The sequence below is a fragment of the Coturnix japonica genome, chromosome 2 (genome assembly GCF_054131305.1).
Source record: "Coturnix japonica strain WE chromosome 2, WE-NBRP24, whole genome shotgun sequence".
In the NCBI taxonomy this organism is placed as follows: domain Eukaryota; kingdom Metazoa; phylum Chordata; class Aves; order Galliformes; family Phasianidae; genus Coturnix; species Coturnix japonica.
The window spans coordinates 113,175,727-113,195,548 of NC_140664.1; the positions used below are offsets into that span (position 1 = coordinate 113,175,727).

The 19,822-nt window shown below is 37.8% G+C and overlaps 1 long non-coding RNA gene across 1 annotated transcript; it reads right to left on the reverse strand.

Annotated features, from left to right (window-relative positions):
• Positions 1-11,461: 11,461 nt before the first annotated feature.
• On the reverse strand, positions 11,462-14,981 carry LOC146762127 (uncharacterized). Its single transcript, XR_014943022.1, has 2 exons — positions 14,854-14,981; positions 11,462-11,657 (listed from the first exon to the last, which is right to left on the reverse strand). It is a non-coding gene; the product is annotated as an uncharacterized LOC146762127 (long non-coding RNA).
• Between the last annotated feature and the right edge of the window lie 4,841 nt (positions 14,982-19,822).

Consider the following 19,822-nt stretch of genomic DNA (forward strand, 5'->3'; position numbering starts at 1 on the left):
GTTGATAGGATATGGGAAAATAGTTTCAAACTTAAAGGAGAAGATTTATACTAGATATAAGGAAAAAAAATATTTTACAGTGATAGTAACTGGAACAGATTGTCCAGAGATGTGGTGAAAGTCTCTCATCCCTAGAGATATTCAGTGTCAGGCTGGACCAGGCTCCAAGCAACCTGATTTATCTGTGGCTCCGTTCACTGCAGAAGAGTTAGACTAGATGACCTTTAAAGGTCCCTTCCAACTCGAAGGATTCTATGGTTGTGTGAAATGAGTTTGCAGGGCAATTTTAGCCTATAGCTCTCTACCCTCTTGCGTTCCAGTTATTTCTTCAGCTCAGCCTCTGATTTAGCTGCCTTTTAAGCAAGCAAGCAATCAATCATGTTTTGTTGGCTGAGCTTCTCAGTGAAACTTCCACCACCTTCAGCTGCAGACACAGAACATCAACACCTGAACGCTGTCTTGCATTTAGCTACTGAACAGGTTTTAAAGACCTGTTCCTTCTGCTGAGAAAAAAAGGAGGTGATATTTCTCTTCTATCAGTAGTCTCTTCTATCTGTAGTCACCAACTTCACATATACAAGACACTAAAGTCAAAATAGAAGGCAAGTGGAAGGAAGACTGTCTTTTTCAGCCAGGCTCCAAATCTGCAGCTTCCAAGCTACCTCTGAAATAGTAAGCACGTACTGATGGCAAAGAAATCATTTTCCTTTGGAATACTGGAGCATGAAAGCCAGGAGTGAGGCTAGTTGCTACTTTATCATTGTCAAAGTTAGCCTGCACCAACAGCCACTGTGATCGGTGGTGAAGTTCAGAGGCTATTTGTGCCAAAAAGAAACTCCTTCAGCTGTTGTGTTTCTTGCTGCTGGAATCCTCTGCAGCACAGAGGCCCGGTTCCTCTCCCGAGGCACCCCGGCAAGCTCCCTCTGCTGGGGACTGCGTGCTTCGTGAAGTAGAAATGCAGAGCTCGTTCTGTAAAGAACCCCCCTCCAGCTCTGAGGGGATTCCTTGCTCATCTCTTGATAGAGCTAGAGATCAGGAATAGATCCAACCCCTCCTAGTTTAGCCAGGCTTGGCGAGAACGAGCAGCACTTGTTTCTGAAGTTTCCTTCTTTAAAGTTGTGGCTAAAAGCATAAAAATAGGCATACAGAACAAAAATGCACGTACTTGGCTTGGTTCTTTTTTTTTTTTTTTAAGATGTATATTTCAGTGGATGTGCAATGACCTGAAGAATTAGTTTTTTCAGTCTTTGCTATCACTGAATTCTGATATACTTCAGCAAAGCATATTTTGGTGTTGGCATTTAATGTGGCATCCTCTGTCGATTTTTTACAGCTCTGTTAAAAAAAAATAATAAAAAAAGATAAAAGATAAAAGTAAAAAATAGAAACCTCAGCTGTGGTTTGATAAATAACCAGCTTCCTCATAAACCTAAGGAGGATGCTGAAGTCTGCTGACACTGATAAAGGCAGAGCTCACCCTGAGCACCATGTTCTCATGGCAGGGCACAGACCCAAAAGCATGTTGTTACCCATCTCCCCACACTTCCCAGAACTGTCTGCTTAGGGTTTTATATGGTTTTTTTTAGGATTTCTTCTTGGTGTCCAGTTGTGCTCAATGATAGGAAAAAAAAAAGCAGGGATACTGTCCAACTGCCTGCAGTGCCATGTTTATAGCCTTGTCCTTCCTTTCTGCTTTCCACTAATAGGAAAACAAATGAATTAGTTTATCTGCTACTAGATTCCACATATCAATGTTCCCAGCTGTCTCCTGCTCTCAGACTTAGCAGGATGATTTCCCTGAATAAGAGTCCAATAGCTGTTATTCTATATCCAGAAAGATGTTATTTGACTGCTGGGTAATGGCTCCCATTCTCCAGCAGGGTTCTGACACTTTAATTGTCTTTGTCTTTCAGGGACTTTTTCTTTGGGAAGAAAAAGATTATTTCTAAAAAGCTATCTGATACCCGTTACTGCACTCTTTCCTTTTGCACAACAAAATGTGCATTTGCCTGGTTGTATTTTAGACCAAAGCAACCTAGCAGTGTTTTAAGGCTTACTCTACTGATCTCTTTGTTTGTCTAATTATACATCTGATTTACTGTTACTGGCAGCATGAATATTCAGGCATATCAGCTAGCTTTGAAGTTCTGAGTGATATTTCTGTCATTTCTTGACATTTAGACCACAGAGATGTTCAACCGCTTGATAGACAAGAAGTTACTATATTTGTTAATCAGATAAAATGACGGAAATCCAACTGTGACTGAAAAATCATGTTTTTGTTCTAATACCAATTTCTCACTGCTACAGCCAAATAGAGAAATAAGAGAAATATAGATTTGAAACTACACCCGTTGCTTCTGAAGATGACAAAGTCTTCACTGCAATTTCTCCTCCCACTGCATCTTTTTGTACTCCTGTGGCTTTTTAAATCCATAGACTCACACGCCCACACTGAGCATCAAAATGAATCATTTTCCTCCACAACTTCCCCCATGTCTACCAAGAATTTTTTTTTTTCATAAATATCTGTTAAACTTGAATAACCAAAGACTGTTAGTAGTCATGTGCCTATAGATTTACAGAGACAGCCAAGGAAACACCACAAAATGCCAACAATTATATAAGTTCTTGTAAAGACAGTGTGGTGCACGCTATGCTTATCAGACTATCAGCCCTCTTTCCAAGGGAGGTTCCCTCTTCAGAGCCTCTGATCACTTCCATGCAAAGCAGTTCCACTGAGGTAACAGGCATATATGAATGCAGTTTGGCTCAGATTGCTGAAATGTCAGAGAACAGGGAAACACCCATTTCACTCCATAGCTGATCTCAAGCATCTCAAATCAAGTGCTCTGGTAGTACTGGCTAATATCAGGAAAACACATGTTATACTCCTACAGACTGTGCGAGTTCCATTCCAAACTGCAAAAAAAAAAGGAATCCAAAGAAAAATAGTTAAAGAAAAACATGTCACAACACTGGGGAAAATTTTAACTGATCATGAAATAATGTTTCCTAGGATCACAGCTGAGTGCATCAGTCTAAATAGCACACTGCTTACTAAACAGAACGCACATTTCTGCTTTTCAGTAGTAGGAAGTAGCAAAAAAAATGCAGTCTAGGAGGACATAAGACATCTGTCATATTAACTATTTAACTGCAGAAATTCTTTAACACATCAGTGTCTTAAAAATCAGCAGGAATATGTAGGCATGTATATTATGTCTCTCATTCCCCACATCTACAGTGTAGCTTGCTCTTAATTTTCTATAATTAAGAAACAAAGCTGAGGTTTCCTGTGGACAAGGCAGCACACTGGACAAAATAACACTTCTCCACTGTTCTCCCTTTTCTTGTAAAAAAAAAGTGTAAATTTTTCTTATGTTTGCAAAACATTAACATAATCTTGGGGCAAAATTTCTTTTCAAGTGTATTCTATATGTAGGGCAGGCAGAAAATGTGCATTTGAGAGATTTTTTTGTTTTCTTGTTTCTTGTTTATTTGGTTTTGGGTTTGTTTGTTTGCTTGTTTTGCTAAGAAGAACTGTGAGTTTGTGTTAAACAGTGAAGACTAAAGAAAAAGAGACAGCTACATATGTACGTGCATGGACAGGATGAGTTAGTTGGTGCCTTGAGTGAAGCACACTGCAAACACTGCACCATCATCTGTCTCTCCTAGACAATGGCAATGCAGCACTTGGGATAACTAACAAAGCAAGTGAAGTGCCAACCTCAGTGACTACTGAGAAATGCTACTAGTAGTGGAATGTGAACTGTGCTAGGAGCTACCACATTATTTCCACCTGAGTATTCATTCAGGAGAGATCATGTGAGGAATATGAAGGGAGTCATTTAAAATTGGAAGAGATTTCATAGAAGTTTGCCTTGTGTTGTTCAGACTTAGAAGATACACAGACACTGCTGAAGGCTTGACTTATATGGTGCTTACTATTACTGACCTAGACTACCACAATCTGTTGTTGATAATTCATCTTTTATCTTCGTTGAAGGCTGCAGAGATTTCACCTTTAGAGATGGTTAGGAAATGGGTAAACATCTGCCAGCTGGTTTTCAAATGAAGAATTTGTGGCAGGAAGATAATGGTCTGTAAATATAAATCATAGCTTTTCCCCACTCTTTATTGTGTTTGGTTTTTTTCACTTTGCAAGAAACAAATCTCCAATTCTTTATAAGCCTTTTGATTAAAGAAATAAAGTAACTATCTAATACAGTTTAAATGGTCTACAGCAAATAGAGGCATATGATACCAGAAAACTTTGTCATGTTTTTGCCAGCTGTAAACAGTGCAGTGAAGCAGAGTTCTCTGTCATCATCTGTCTGGGCACACGGTGCTTTCCCCAATGCAGCTAAAGATATCAAAACCACAACAGTCAGGTTTCACTGGAACAAATGATAATCCTAAAGCAATGTTTTTTGCCCTTTCACATAACAGCCAAGCTATTGGCTTTTATCTGTGCTATTTAAATAAAGCACCCAATAAGAGAGAGGAAACAATATATGTCACTGAAGGCCATATGTGTACACAGAAGAAAAAATCTTTTGGTATGAAGTATCGTAGCTATGTGGGCATTCTGTAAGGAGCTTCCAGTTTTCTCTTTGCTCAGGTTGACAACCCTCTTCAGCACAGCTGCAGACAGGCTTTCAGGTAGGTGGGAGTGAATACCTGTAGTGGAGCCTTGACAGTAGTGAAGCTGGGGGCTTTTTCTATAAGACAGGTGTTACTCAGAGAGGAGTAGTACAAGCTCCTACATGGTGATCTGCTTGCAATTTTTGCAAGTGAAAAGCTCATTCTTCCCCGTGCTTCCACATTTGCCTGGTGACGTGACAGCTAAAAAACCTTGGAGGGATTATTTTCTCTCTCATTCTGTCAGTGATGTACTGCATTGTTTATGTGTTGGAAGCAGGTCTGAAATGTAACCTATTTCTTATGTGGTAGCAATTGCCAGGCAAATTTTTTCTGGTAGCCAAAATCAAGACTGAATTAGAAAATAAAAGCATTCTGTTGGTGTTTCTGATTCATCCAAAAGCCTGGCACAGCCCTTAAATGGGAAAGTAATAGCAGCTGTTTGAGGAGCCCATGATGACAAAAGAAAAGGTTTTTTAAAAACAAAAATAAAACAACTTTCTGATGTGATTGCTAAAATGAGAGAAAAGGACGTTAACACTTTTATAACCTCTATTTGCATTAAACACAAATGTTTTAAAGTTACTGAGGAGATACAAGTGTACAGTAGTCCAGTTATGGCAGCCTGAATTACAAAATCATTGCAAGTGAAAGGTTTGCCTGCCTGTAGCAACATAACAGCATTTCATGCAAAAATTCTCACACCAGAACTTTGTGGATGTTTCTTTCTAAGTTACAAAACAAAACAACCAAATTGTCACAGAGGGATTCCAGGAAGCCCATCTGAATCCACTCTGTAGTGAGAACACCATTTCTACAGGAAAGTGTTGTATCAGTAGCAAACAAAACAAATTTTACACATATACAGCATGAGAAACACCCACAGTGTGGGTGTCCTTTAAGGCAACCTGTAGATTCCTGCAGTACTCTCTCTGGGAACTGGTGTAGGACTGGGCTGTTTTGAGGTCAGAAATACATGATGTAAGGATCCAGTCTGGTGAGAATCTAATAGAATCCCCCAAAGAATGAGGTGAATGTGAAGATAAGGTGGCTATTTGGTGGACACCATGGAGCAAGTATCAGAACGGATGGAGCTCTGCTCCTTCTGGAAGTTATCCTCAATTGAGAAAGAAGATAGAGAAGCACAGGGATGCAAAAGTATGGATTTATATTCTAGCTACATAAATGCTGTTTAAAGCCTGGGAGATGCCACCAGCAGTAGGCATCTCCTTCTGTTCTAACATATCGTACAGTTCCCATTACAGACTAATAAACTGCATTTGAAAATGAAAAACCCTTTGCTCTTATGACTTAAAGCTGGATTTCACATTGAACAAGTGTTTCTTGCTACAGAAAGGAGTCTTTGTTCTATGTAATAGAAACTATTAGATTTATGGAGGAGGAGGAGTTGTGATTCTATCATTTCAAATGACAGTTTAACCTGCAACAAGAGTAATATATATATCTAAAACCTGGACATTATGCAAATCATCACCACTTGCAAGCATCACATGAAAGCTTTTTTTCTAATTAGAAAAAATGTTTCCTCATATACAGTAGGTGATGTGTCTACTGAAACTGTGTGAAGAATGTTGTCATATGTCTTGTGATGCTCTACTCTTATGGGAGGCAGTTATAATTTACATATTTCATCCACATAGCACAAACTATCTTCATTTCAACAGACATCTTCTACCAGAAGAAATTTTAGAAACAAATGCCAATTATTTTAGCCACAAGATATGAATCACATTGCAGTAGCATGAAAACCTAGGTTTAAAAATGCTGCACACTCAGAAATGACAAACATGGAACAAAGATAGCAGTCTATCATGATAGAACAAAGACAGTTCTCTTAATGATAATTACAATTCTTGAGAATTTCTACAGGAAATTGTGTTTGCTCTGTGAAAAAGTAAACTTTATAGTTTACTTTTGGATGAGGCTGATTAAATTCTATCTCTGAGTAAAGAGTCTTGCACCAGTGGTTAACATTTTGCTGCAGTTCTAATTTATATTTAACCTCATTTCAAACAACTATTTCTCATGAACTTTTTAAAATCTGAGCCATTACTCGCACTTTAATGTTAATTAAATGAATTACTTGGAATTGAGATTATTTAAGAATAAAGTCAATTTCCATATTCTAAGCAGGTATTTCTTTGGATGCTTCCATTATTTTTGCCATACCTTTTCTCCTTGAAGCACTACAGTTTCATCATTCCAGGACTGAGGAAACACAGCAGATGGTAATCCTTCCCCAAGAGGGACTGGAACTAGATGGTCTTTAAGCTAAGAGATTCCATGATTCCCTGACAAAGGTCAACCAGCATGCAGATAATGCACAGAGGAGATATTTTCATTTTGAAATGTTATTTTTGAAAACTGGGTCTGTATTATTGGAGACATCAAGCTAATGGCTGTCTCAGTAATATTATTTTCAGTCACAGGGTCCTTTTCTGAAGTCAAAATCTTTCAGAAAATCTAGAAGGAATTCATGACTGTTTTCCACAGAAGCCCGTCAGTTTTGATTATCAGCATGAAAGTTGCTAAATCCCACCCCATGAAAACTTTCATTTCAGAACTTCTTTGCAAGAGTATACAGTTCTTATATATCTGAGACACCTTTGCTTTCAAATAAGGTTTGTGGCATCCTAGCTTCTAATTTTGCAAATTGCTGTGGGATGAAAGTGAACTCATAGAGAGCTCCCTAACCCAGGACATCTGAATCTGTACTCTGACTCAACCTGGATAGTAAAGGCAGCAGCAGCAGAAAAGCATAGTGTGCTGGAGAGCTGCTGGTCAGACAGTGCCATACTGTGACATGCTGCTGTACAGATGAGGTACTGCAGATGAAGTGTTGGCTTACTGTACCTCATCTCAACAATTATTCACCATCTATGCAATTACACTGTGCTGAACACTTCCTTTCTCTCTTGGCTCACACCCTCCTCCTGCTGTCCTCCAGTGCACATTACTTCTTCTGAATACTGGGATTAGGTACTCAATAGTAGCACTTTATGATTTCTTCATGCAGTCTGTGCTGTAGCTGAGACGTAGATGTGATAAGGTGCACACCCACAAGCTTCTACACATTGCATTCATGAAGGAGCTGCAGCCCTGACCCATTTGTAGGCTGTCGCTTCACCTCCCACAAACATCTGAAGCCTAACAAGTGTCTGAGCATCCTACAGGCACCGGTTTGAAGTTTAGAAAAGACAGGTCAGCACATTGCAAAGAGAAAAGTTATAGAATTAAAAACCTCAAGCAAACAAACAAACAAAAAACCTTTAAGAGTTGACAAATAAATGCTTTATTATCCTTCAGCAGAGATGTGCCAAAATAAAATTCATTCACTGTATGAGAATTATTAGGAAGAGCTATTATGGATACATAGCTTGGTCAACAGCAGTTTTGTGATTTTGGCCTGTGAAATACAAGGTGGCTTGTCAGAATAAAGAATTTTAATGTTTACCCTTCTTTCACCAGCTCCACAAATCTGAACTATCTGGCCCTTAATGGTTAGGAATGATATAATAAACACATACACATTTAACAAAATGCTAATTTAAATTAAAAGCATGGAGCTAATACTCATATCTTCTGTTGTTTTTAAGCACTGCAGGGTAGAAACTAAGCGAATAAATAAAACTGAATATAACAGACTTCTGCCTTCAGCTAAAGTTGAGATTATTAATGCATACAGACAGGTCAAATACTGTTGTGGTTTCACATCAGTTTCTTCTGTTTTACTTCCATATTTTTGAGAGCTTCCCTTAGGTAAGGAACACATCTGTTTGTGTCTGAAAACAATAGATACGCTCAGGCTGGAATGTGGAGGAGGTTTCTCATCACAAAACAAGCACAGCACTCTCCTGGCAGGCTTGCCAGAGGGCACAACATAACTAAGAGTATGAACTGCTCCACTTACCATCTCTATACAAACACAGTTTTTTTCTCCAGACATGCCCTTGATGATACCAAGAGAATGTATCTGAAGCTAAAACTGCAACGTTTCTGTTTAATTCCTGACAGTGGAATGACCTATCCATCAAACACACAAAAACAGGTTACTTCCAGTGTATGTTATTATAGTTATTTCCAGTTCAGATTATTGCAGCACATAATAATAATAATAATAATAATAATTTTAAAATGTGCCATATGCCAGCAATAAACTTGTGCCTGAACAGGGCAAAATGCTATCCAGTCTACAGGCAGAAAGAGATTTTGTCCTCATTTTTAATGAAATCAGTATTTAATCTTAAATTACTACAATTATTCATGCAATTAAAGATGCAGTCTATTGAAAATGTAATTAGATCCACACTGACATGCAAAAAACACCACTTGGCCAGGCTTTAAAGATTCAGTCATGAACAGGTTACATGTACACTACGAGTACAAGATCAGCATTCAAGATAGTGACTTGGCAGGGATATTTCCTTCAAGCTATGGGGAGAAGAGAAAAACACATTTTTAGTGTAGTCACTAAATTAACATATCTCATGATTAATAAAGAGTCATGAGTCACTTTCCTGGAACAGCATGAAAGGAACTGCAGGACACAGTACTTGAAGAGAGAGAATTTGGGAAATTCTGTGATATTTGGACAGTATTTCTTGATAATTCAGGTATGTGAATTCAAACAACTTTTGGGAGCGACTGATGGCTTCTTTTATTAAAAATTAACCATAGAAGCAAGTGATGCAGCAATCTGACAGTCAGAACGAAGCATCACTAAGTAGTACATGTAACTAATAATATGGTTTTGAAGTAAAAGCAAACCATAGATTTCTAGTGAGTGTCTTATTTAAAAAAAAAAAAAAAAAAAAAAAAAGGGGTGTACTTGTAGCAATAAAAAGTCCAAAGGAACTAGATTTTCCCCTTGTTTATTCAGTGAAACTTTAACAGTTTAGCAGGTAATACTTGTGGAAAATAAATAAATAAATAAAAATCTCAAGTTTAAATAAATAAATAAATAAACAAATATATTTATATCGTGTGTATTTATAACAGTTGTTTAATGCTTTAGATAGCATAGTTGTTGGGAAAACAATAATGATGGAAATTATTCCATCTAATTCAGAAGCTTATTTTAGATATAGGTTCTGCAAAACGTTGGGGCTGTAGCCCCTTCTTCCACTACTGATTTTAATTGCATTCAGGAATGGACTAAAATAGATGCATACTTAACCCTAACCAACAACTGAATCTCTCTCACAGTGTACTTCAGCTCCTTGATTGGGCCTCTTCGTACCTGCTTTTGTCTTTACAAAATGAGGCTTTTGTTGTCAAAAACATAGATGTGCCAGTTTTAACCACCAGAGCAGGCAACTTCTCAGCCTTGTGGTTAAGACACACACAGGACATAACATTCAATTCTCTTTATTCTGAAATGACCAGTACTACCCACTTCCTATGGCAATATCAATCTCCATCATGTTAGGTTTAGCATAGCATATCCTAGGTCTGAGGGTCTCTGAAGTGCATAAAGCAAATTAAAGTTTTCGGATTCTCTTTTGGGCAAAATTCTATTTTACCTTATTATGGAATTCCTTATACAATCACATCTGATTAGAAAGAAAGGCTGATAATTTGCCATCAGAGTCTCCAGAATTATGAGAAGCAACATACTGTATGCACATAGGGAGATCTGTATACATAGTACTGGGAAAAAACACACAAATCAGGATGCTTGTCTTTCTCAGTGACAGAAAATATGACTTAGAACAATTAATTGATCACTGATATATTTAATATGATATGGTGAGAAAGTAAGAGTTGGTATTTTCCATTAGAAGGGAATATTTCCACTGAAAATAGAAAAATAGGAAGATGTTTTAATCTGCTTAAGGCTAAGAACCTAAAAACTTTACACTCTGACAAAATATAAATAACTAATCCTTATTGTTAAAAAAAATTATCATGAATATATATTTTTTATTCTTATAAGCTACTATATAAATATGTCCTTCTTAAATCATGAAAATTTGAATCATTTGTCCTCAGTAGATAAACACTTTCAGAAATCTGAACACATGCAAATTGTCATCAACAGCTCTATGTCCAGGTAGAGGCTGGTCATGAATGCTGCCCCACTTGGGACCAGTGCTCTTCAATATCTTGCTCAGTGACACAGACAGTGGGATTGAGTGCCCTGTCAGCAAGCTGGCAGATGATGCCAAGCTGAGTAGTGCAGTTGATAAAATAGAAGGAAAGGACGCCATCCAGAGGAACCTGAACAGGCATGAAAAGTAGACCCACGTGAACCTAAGGAGGTTCCACAAGACCTAGTGCAAAGTCACTAGGGTCAGGTAACCACAGGCGTGTACAGACTAGGAGAAAAACTCATTGAAGGCAACCCTGCAGAGAAGGACTAGGGGGTCCTGGCAGACAAAGAGCTGGACAAAGCCAGCAGTTCGTATATGCAGCCTAAAAGGCCAACTGTATCCCAGGCTCCATCAGAAGAGGAGTGGCCATCAGGAAGAAGGAGGTGAGTGTTTCCCACATGCTCTGCCTTCTCATTTTTTGTCTGGTGTACTGGGTCCACACCTAAGGACCTCAGTGAAAGAAGGATGTGGAGCTGTTGGAGCAAGTCCATAGGAGGGCCACAAAGATGATCAGAGGGCTGGAGCATCTCTCCTATGAGGAAAGGTTGAGGGAACTGGGTTTGTGCAGTCTAGAGAAGAGAAGCTTCAAGGAGACCTCACTGCAGCCTTCCTATACTCGAAGGGAACTTGTAACCAGGAAGACAACCAACCTTTTATGTAGTGATAGGACAAGGTGTAATGGCTTTAAATTAAAAGACAGAAGATTTGGGTTAGATGTTAGGAAGGAAGTCTTTACTCAGAGTGGTGAGACACTGGCACAGGCTGCCCAGAGAAGTTGAGGATGCCTCATTGCTGGAGGTGCTCAAGGCCAGAATGTAATGGGTGACAACCCTGTCCACATCATGGGGATTTGGAACTGGAAGGAGCCTTAAAGATCATCCAACACAAACCATTGTGATTCTGTAAAAGAAAAAAAGAAATACTGCTTCACTGAACCTATTAGAAAGTTTGAAGTTGCAGCAGACACATCTGTATTTTTGTCTTTTGATGGAATTTCAACCCAAAGCATGGAAATAACTGAAGCCAGATTACTCCTGCAGGTGAAGTAAATAGATCTGACATGAGCAACAAAAACAGACAAAACAAATTACTTTCAAGTGTATATACTTTTACCTAAAATAAGCAGTCCACCTACCTCTTCATTATTTTAAGCCCAGCGCTTCCCTTGAAGAGAAGTTTTCCTCCTTGAAGTTTACATCTAAAGAATGAAAACTGATTACAAAAGACAACAACTTTTACAAATGCACCTAGAGGACGTGCTCACAATACCTTGGGAGAAAATGAAAAAATAAAAAAGTAGTAATTTTTTTCTAGATGTTCCTAAATTGTCATTGGTTTTTCAGTAAGAGGTGAAGGCTTTAACTTAATTTGCTGAACTCCCAACAAACTCCTCTCACTTAAGAAAAATCTTCCCAGTTCCTCTGCTTTCTTCACATCTCAGAAGGGAAGCTGAGGTTTAGCTTGTTAGGTAGGTAAGGAGAAAATTCACAGAAGCATACAGTTATGATTTCACTAATCAAACCTGTCTAAGACTTGCACTGAACCTCCTGATAAGGCCAAGAATGTTCCCAGCAACAGTTAAGTGCATACCATGGCCAGGTTCAGCTGTTGCTCCCCTTTTCTATCCCTTTGTTGTCTTTCTTCCATTCCAGTTAGTGAAAGTAATTTAATTCATATTGAACTAACTCAAATTAAAGCATGGCCTAAATAAATGTATTTATTCTGTCTCACAGAATTAAAGGAAATTCCATTCCTCCTTTTCTTTGTTGTTTCTTTCATTTCTTTTAGCAACATCTGCACAGTACAATCAATAGGTAACTTCTCACAGAATCTCCACCTCTTCCCCCTCTCCCAGCTCCTCTTCCAGCCACTTCTTCATCCCCATTTTTAAAGGAGTACTACAGTACTGCAGTAAGTGTAGTTCAGGGACTATATCTACAGTACTAGAGTAATCCTTTATAACTGCTTAACTGATAGGTCCTGTGGCAGGTTTGTAAAATGTAGTTGATTCAGACATCTGGGTTGATTCATAACTTTTCAAAACATAGGCACATTTCAAAAAGTGTTGGCCAAACATTTCTTCCACTTTCCTCAGTGAATACTGTTAAAAAGTGAAGATAAGGCAGATGAACTATGCTTTCATTACTACACGAGTGATAAGAAACAGTCTTCTCCAAATAAATTCAGTTTACTGACATAAAGCATCTAAAATTGTAAGTAAATACTAATTAATACAACCTAACACTGACAAAATTACACCCACTTGTTTTGTTTATGTCACAGGTTAAAGGGTCTTCTGCAAAGATCTGCTTTGCTTCTGCTACTGGACAGTACTTTGACATGCATGTCTAAGTGCACTGTATGCCTGATTTTAATTTGGTCATTAACTAGACAAAATAAAACAGCTTCAAAATGAAGGTTTAAATATCAGCCTGGTAAACACACAATACTATGGATTCAGATAGAGAATCTTCACTTAAAAGTTTGCGTGTTGGTCTAATAAGAAAGTAGAAAGACCAGTGAAACTCATCTTGCATACAAGTTTGTCTGTCATCAAAGCATAGCTATCAATTTTCAGATATGCTATGACACTATTTGATCATGCCTGAGGGGCATCAAAGATTGAAGTCCTCATTCACTCTGTCTAGCACCTATACAAATATAGACATATAGACTTCCTGTAAAGTATACCAAACACAAAGGAAGGGAAGACCCAACGTAAAGGTAGATAACCAGCAAAAGAATTATCTGGTCTGTGTGAAGGCTGCACTTTCACGTTACTTTCTGTATTGATTAGAAAGAGCTAAATTAAATGAGGGGGGGAGGGATGGAAAAAGTATTGAAAAGTGTTGAAGGGAACAAGATAAAAAAGTGTGAAATGAAGATAAGGATGAAAAAAGAAGGCAAGGAGCCAACCATTCATAACAGGAGAAAGTGTAGCCAAACCTGGGAACATTTTCTGAATTGAAGAAAGTGCCTTTCTTTGGTTCTTACATGAAAGCTGGAAACTCTGCTAGACATTTGTCAGTTTCCCTAAAATTCCAAGAAAAGAGAGAAGAACCTTGTAGTTCTCATAGATCTCAGCAGCATCAAAGCTGAGCCCTCTTCTGCACTGGGTTCTCCCTGGTGATGCTGAGCATGAAGGCCATGCTTACTTCCCATGGTGCCCTGAGAGGTGTCAGATACAAAGAACAGGAAAAATATATATCTGAATTAAAACACACAGCAGATGTGTGTAACTAAAAATAAATTTAGACAGTAAAGGTATGTCAAAGCCTGGGTACAATGCTGTTCTTTCAAGACAGAAGGATTTACTAAATGCAGTAATTCAATAAGAAATAGATAAAATGCAGCAAACAAGTTAACACCCTGTGTACAGTTGTCTGAAAATTCCTGCAGTGAGCTGATCACATACATTATAACATGTTGCTGACTCACTGTTGGTACAAGAGAAAATAATTTTCCCTCAGAGACAGTAATAGATTATCTGTTATCTCTCATCTGCAAACTGAAAGAATAATAACTTTGAAATAATAGCAAGTGATCTCCACCTTTGGCACTGATGAAATACTGAAAATAATCTGTCCAGGTGAAACTGCAGAGGTGACAACTGTAAAATAAAAACATCTGACTGCAAGAGTCTGTTTAGGGCTTTGTTTGAAATGGTTAAACATAAGGGCAATGTTCAGTTACTTCCTGTAGTGTAAAATAAAGAGTAATACAACTAGAATGTACAGCTATGCCGTAGCCATAGAAGAAAAAGTTAGATGTGTTCTGTCTGAGTTTGGAACTACAAGAAACAAGAAGTTACTTTTCTGAGTAAGTTTCTCTTCTTAATAACTTCCTAGTCTCCCAAGGTATCATTTTTTATTTTGCTCCTTAATTGAGGAAGTAGAAGCAAAAAAAAGTTAGAACAATATATTGCAAAATATCACAACAGAAAGACACCATTTTTGAGACAGATTAGTCTGTAAAAGCAGAAACTGTACTTCTGAAATTTAAGTGTCTGGATAAGCACTTACTATATTTAAGAACTTGTAAATGCTGAACACAAATGTTTGGGTTTAGCCACCAAATCTTACAGAATTTTTCTTACCATTGCTCCAGAGTAAGTGAAACTTCACTTTGCCTCAGACTGGGGTCATCCAATACTCCTGAGTTGTTCTGGACTATACTGGAGTAGTGAGACAGACAGTGCCAGCCACTCCCACCAGTTCCGGGAACCTTCAGCGAAAATCTTAGGGTGAAATCCACCTCCTAACTCCGGGTCTCATTTCAGTTCTGTCTTAATGCTGTTTTAGCTTCCTTGCCCCAGGAAAGGGAATTGCCCCAATACAGGTGTTTACATTCCCCATTCAGGCTGTGAATGGAGACACAAGGAGGGAGACCCAATCCACATATCCCGGCTCGGTTTTCTGGGGCTTTTTGCCCTCTTTTATCTCTTGGAGCATACAGACAATTTTAAAGAACCCCAGTTAATTTTTGATAGATAACTAAAGACATACTAATAAATTTTAAGCATGTCAACCTGTACATCAGCCATCTTGCCTAGCTTTCTTCTGAGGGCAAATATGTAAACAGCACGAGCATTGCCTGTTTCTATAGTAAGCTAATAAATGCTAAGAAATTATTGGAGAAGTTTTGCTGAAGAGGAAAAGAGAAGGACAGAACACGTTTTCCAAAACAGCACTCTCAAATACGTTTTACTTTATTATATTTAAAAAGTCTAGGTAATAGAATTAGAACATTTGAACTCCAATTTCTTCGTCTCATCCTTCCTTGTTATCGAGGACCCTAATTGATTTCCTATGATTTTCCCCAAGCACTTCTGGTCCAGATTAAAAGGAAAAAAAATGGAAAGATGAAAAAAAGTGTGCTAGGACCAGATAGTTTGGACAGCTTTCTAAGGAGTGAGGTCAGTCCTTCATAGGCTACAATAAAGCCTGGAATCCATGTCATTTATTCAGCGACAGTTACAACACCAGATTACTGTATAAACTGTAGTCCAGATACCAAAATGACAGTTCTAGCTGTAGGCTGAATGTATCTGCCTGTTCAGAGTGATAGATAGTGTTTGAATTCTGCTTCCCATCCATTCAGTGCTGGATCACATTTGTGCCTTGGAAGTAGGTGTTGATATCCTGGTAAGAGGCATGTTTTCATACATCACAGTTTTACATCCACAGTTTTAATCTTTTGAAAAATTAGCTGTAAAAAATCACTGAAAGTAGCTGGTTTATGTTGCTCTCTGAAATGTGAATGTATACTACAATATTTATTCGATTTAGACAAGGTTAGATCTATCTTCTAATAGATTTAGCATTAAACAGCTACTGAAGGTTAAATACATGGGGAAAAATAGCACCTACAGTACTGATAGAAATCAAACTGGAGTCTGCAGCATACACAGACATTCTATTTCTTTTATTAGTCCAGCCCTGTGAAGATTTAGATGCCTGTAATACATGGAGGAGCTATCTGCTATTGGGAGAATTAACCCCCGTAGGTCAAGAAAAGTAACAGGTGAATCTGCAGTGGTGTAATTTGGAGGTCGGCTGAAGGTCCATGACATACAAAAATGCTACACTGAGTGGCTGGTGGTATATATCAGGAATCAGCAAAAATTTAGTCAGCTGACCAAAGTCAACCTTCTTTACTCAGCCTTTGAGTCAACATAACTTCACCCTTACCCACTAATTTCAGGCACAGTTGTCTGGGGCTTTACCAATGGGGAATTTTGGGCTTCAGTTTTCCTTATGGTTATTGAGGTTGATAATAACTATATACGTACGCAATGAACACATATAAATGTGTACACATATAAATATGTACACATACACACTAAATAAACAACCTAATTGTTCTCTTTAGTAATCTGTTATCTCCTGCTTTCGGTTGTGGTATTGTCTAAATTTAAGGGAGTTCCTAGCTGTTTACATTAGAATATGCTACCATTTTATATAGATTGATTATAGAAATCTATACTTTTTCCATAGTAAAAGACAGCAATCCATTTTCCTGTGCAGTATGCTGTACAGCATGTGTTTGCAGGGTGTGAGCTCCTGCAAGCTTAGCAAATGAAATTCAGACCTCTCTGAACTGTACTGAACTCAGTGATTCTGCTGTTGGCCACCAAGAGCTCATAATTTTACCTTCATTTTCTGTTTTGCTTCTTTTCCTACAAAGGGCATCTTTTAATGCTAAATGATTTTAGCTGAAAGTAGGAATAAAAAAAAAAATATTAAAACTTCCTCTTTTTATAGCATTAGGAGATCTACTAATAATCTGACTACTAGCACACACTTGTGAATGCCGCTAAACATTCATCTTCATCAATCATCTTAAAACCAGTGTAATTTTAGAATCTGGAAACAAAAGCTAAAAATCAGCAAAAATCTAATGATTCGTTGATGACTCAGTGTGTCATTTATCCCCCATTTGTTGCTAAGAGAACTTGACACCCACTTCCTACCACATCGTCATTACAACCAAAACAGCATTGGCCACAATATTGCTTTGCTGCTGTGACTGCTGTTTTCTTGCGAAAATAACTGTGTAAAACAGGTTTGCTTGATATCGTCATTAAGTTCTACAGTTCTGAGTTATCAGTGGCCAGCTAGAAATCACATCAGAAAATGACAACATGATCTGCAGTTTCCCATCTGTCTTCTGCAGAACTTTTAAACTGGTTCTACTAAGTGACTTGAACTATAGCACACCTTGCACCTTCATTTATGTAAGGTGGTTGATGGATTTTTACCGAACCTTCTGACTGACGTTATTTTTGAAGTTGTCACTGAATTTTCTTGACTGCTGAAACCACTAAAACAAGAAATAGTCCAGCAGTAGAAGTACTTGAAAGTAACATTCTGGTTTGTAACAAGCATTATGAGTTTGGGGGTTTTCTTTTGTCTGTCCTGGTTTTGTTTGTTTGGGTTTTTTTAATCTAGTTGGGATGTAAATGACATTAAATCAATGAACTGTAAACTTCCCTTATTCGCTGCTAGTGAGACCAGCTGTCTTGCTTACAAAACAAAACAAAGCAAAAAAATTAAAAAAATAAAAAACAAACAAAAAAACGTAAGGGTTGTAAGGGACCTCTTGAGATCATCTAGAACAACCCCCTGCTACAGTGGGTTCCCTATAGTATATTACATAGGAAAGCATCAAGGTGGTTTTAAGTATCTCCAGAGAAGGAGACCCCATAACCTCCCTGGGCAGCTTGTTCTATTGCTCTATCAATTTCAAAGTAAAGACAGTTTTTCCCATGTTCTTATGAAACTTTCTGTGTTCTATTTAGTGCTTATTGCCCCTTGTTCTGTCAGTAGGCACTATGGAAAAAAAGCCTGGCCCCAAACAGCTGACTCCCATTCTATAGATAATTGTAGGAGCTGATAAGATCCTGTCTCAGTCTTTTCCAGGCTGAACAGTCCCAGGTCTCTCAGCCAGTTTTCATTAGGGAGATGCTCAAGGTCCCTGTTGATCTCTGTGGTCACCTACTGGAAGTTCCCTATCTTCCTTTATCTGAGGATCCCAGAATTGAACACAAAACTCCAGATGTGGCCTCACCAGGATAGAGACAGAGGGGAAGGATCACCTCCCCTGACCTGCTATTCACGCTCTTCTTAAGGCACCCCAGAATACCATGGCCCTTCTTGGCCACAAGGGCACACCACAGATTTACCTGCTCCAAAGAAAAATATCTGAAGAGGCATCCAGTATACTTTAATTGATATTTAATTTCAGTATCTACTGAGAGAGTAATTATCTCAGACAACTACCTCCAAAGAAAACATTTTGTTAAAACTTTCTGGCTTAGTATGTTGAAGATATTTCATATCAGTTCTATACTTGTTGAATTTCAAAAGTTATCCTGAAGTTATTTAAGAACTCCTTTGAAAGTCCTGCATATACTTTAGACTTACCTGTAGAATCACTTAGAAATCTCCTTTGTCCTTTCCAGACAGGTCTGTCTATCTCTGTAAAAGAATAAGACTGAAGAAAATGAGTTTCTTAATAAACAATGACAAAAATAATCATTTTACAAACCATGATTTTGTTAGTAATTACATTACCATACTATTGCTTTAACATGTGATTTCATTTTTAGAGCTCCTGTTCTCATTGTTGGCTAAGAATTGCCAATTGCAAGATAGACTTGCATGAAAACTTGTCACACAGAAAACACGTCTTGAAATCTCTGTCTGTGTCAGTACAGAATGAACTCAAAGAAATCATATGAGGAGGAGCTACTCAGAAAACTCAGCACTCTACTTGGAAGAGCTTTTACTGTGAACTCAGCTTTGAGAATTCTGTACTAGAAGTCCAACTTTCTCACCTCACTGTGAATTGAAAAAGTCTTTGCTGGGGAAAAAGAGAAAAGAAATAAAGTTTAAACTTCTGTCTTCCAAGAGGAGAGTAAAATGTACACTCCAGGCTAATCTATGCACAGTGACATGCCCTCCCTAAAAATTCCACTTGCTCTCAGTCTTCTTGCTAAATTAAAACTCTTTTGTTTTCCACACAGTTGTGTTTTACAGAAAGAGGTTTTGGCAAACCAGGCACAATGCTAAGTATGGTGGCTTTGGTCCAGTGAAACACTTACTCCTTAACTCTAGGTAATGACTTCACTTTCCCTATTCCAAACACTTGAAATTATGTAGAGTGTTCCTTTAACATTGGTGCCACAATAAGACAGAAATTTAATGTTAGCACACTTAGAAACAACCAACCTGTTATGAATAACATGCTTTAGGAATTCATTACTGTTACACTGTTTTGGTTTCAATGGAAAAAAAAAATAGAAAATTACAGGGGAAATATTTCTGGAACTTTCTGTTTATATTTTGCTTCATTCACTAAGAACTAAAAATTACAGGTATTTATAAAAGCAAATTGCATTTCAAAAAGAAACAGTGCACACCTGTAACTTTCAAGTATATGAAAATATGAATATGAGAGCTATATGAAGGCCTGGAATGTTCATTTTGTCTCATATAACCATGTTAATAATTTTCCCATAATCTTATATCTATGTGCATATACAAATAAATATGTAGTAAAAT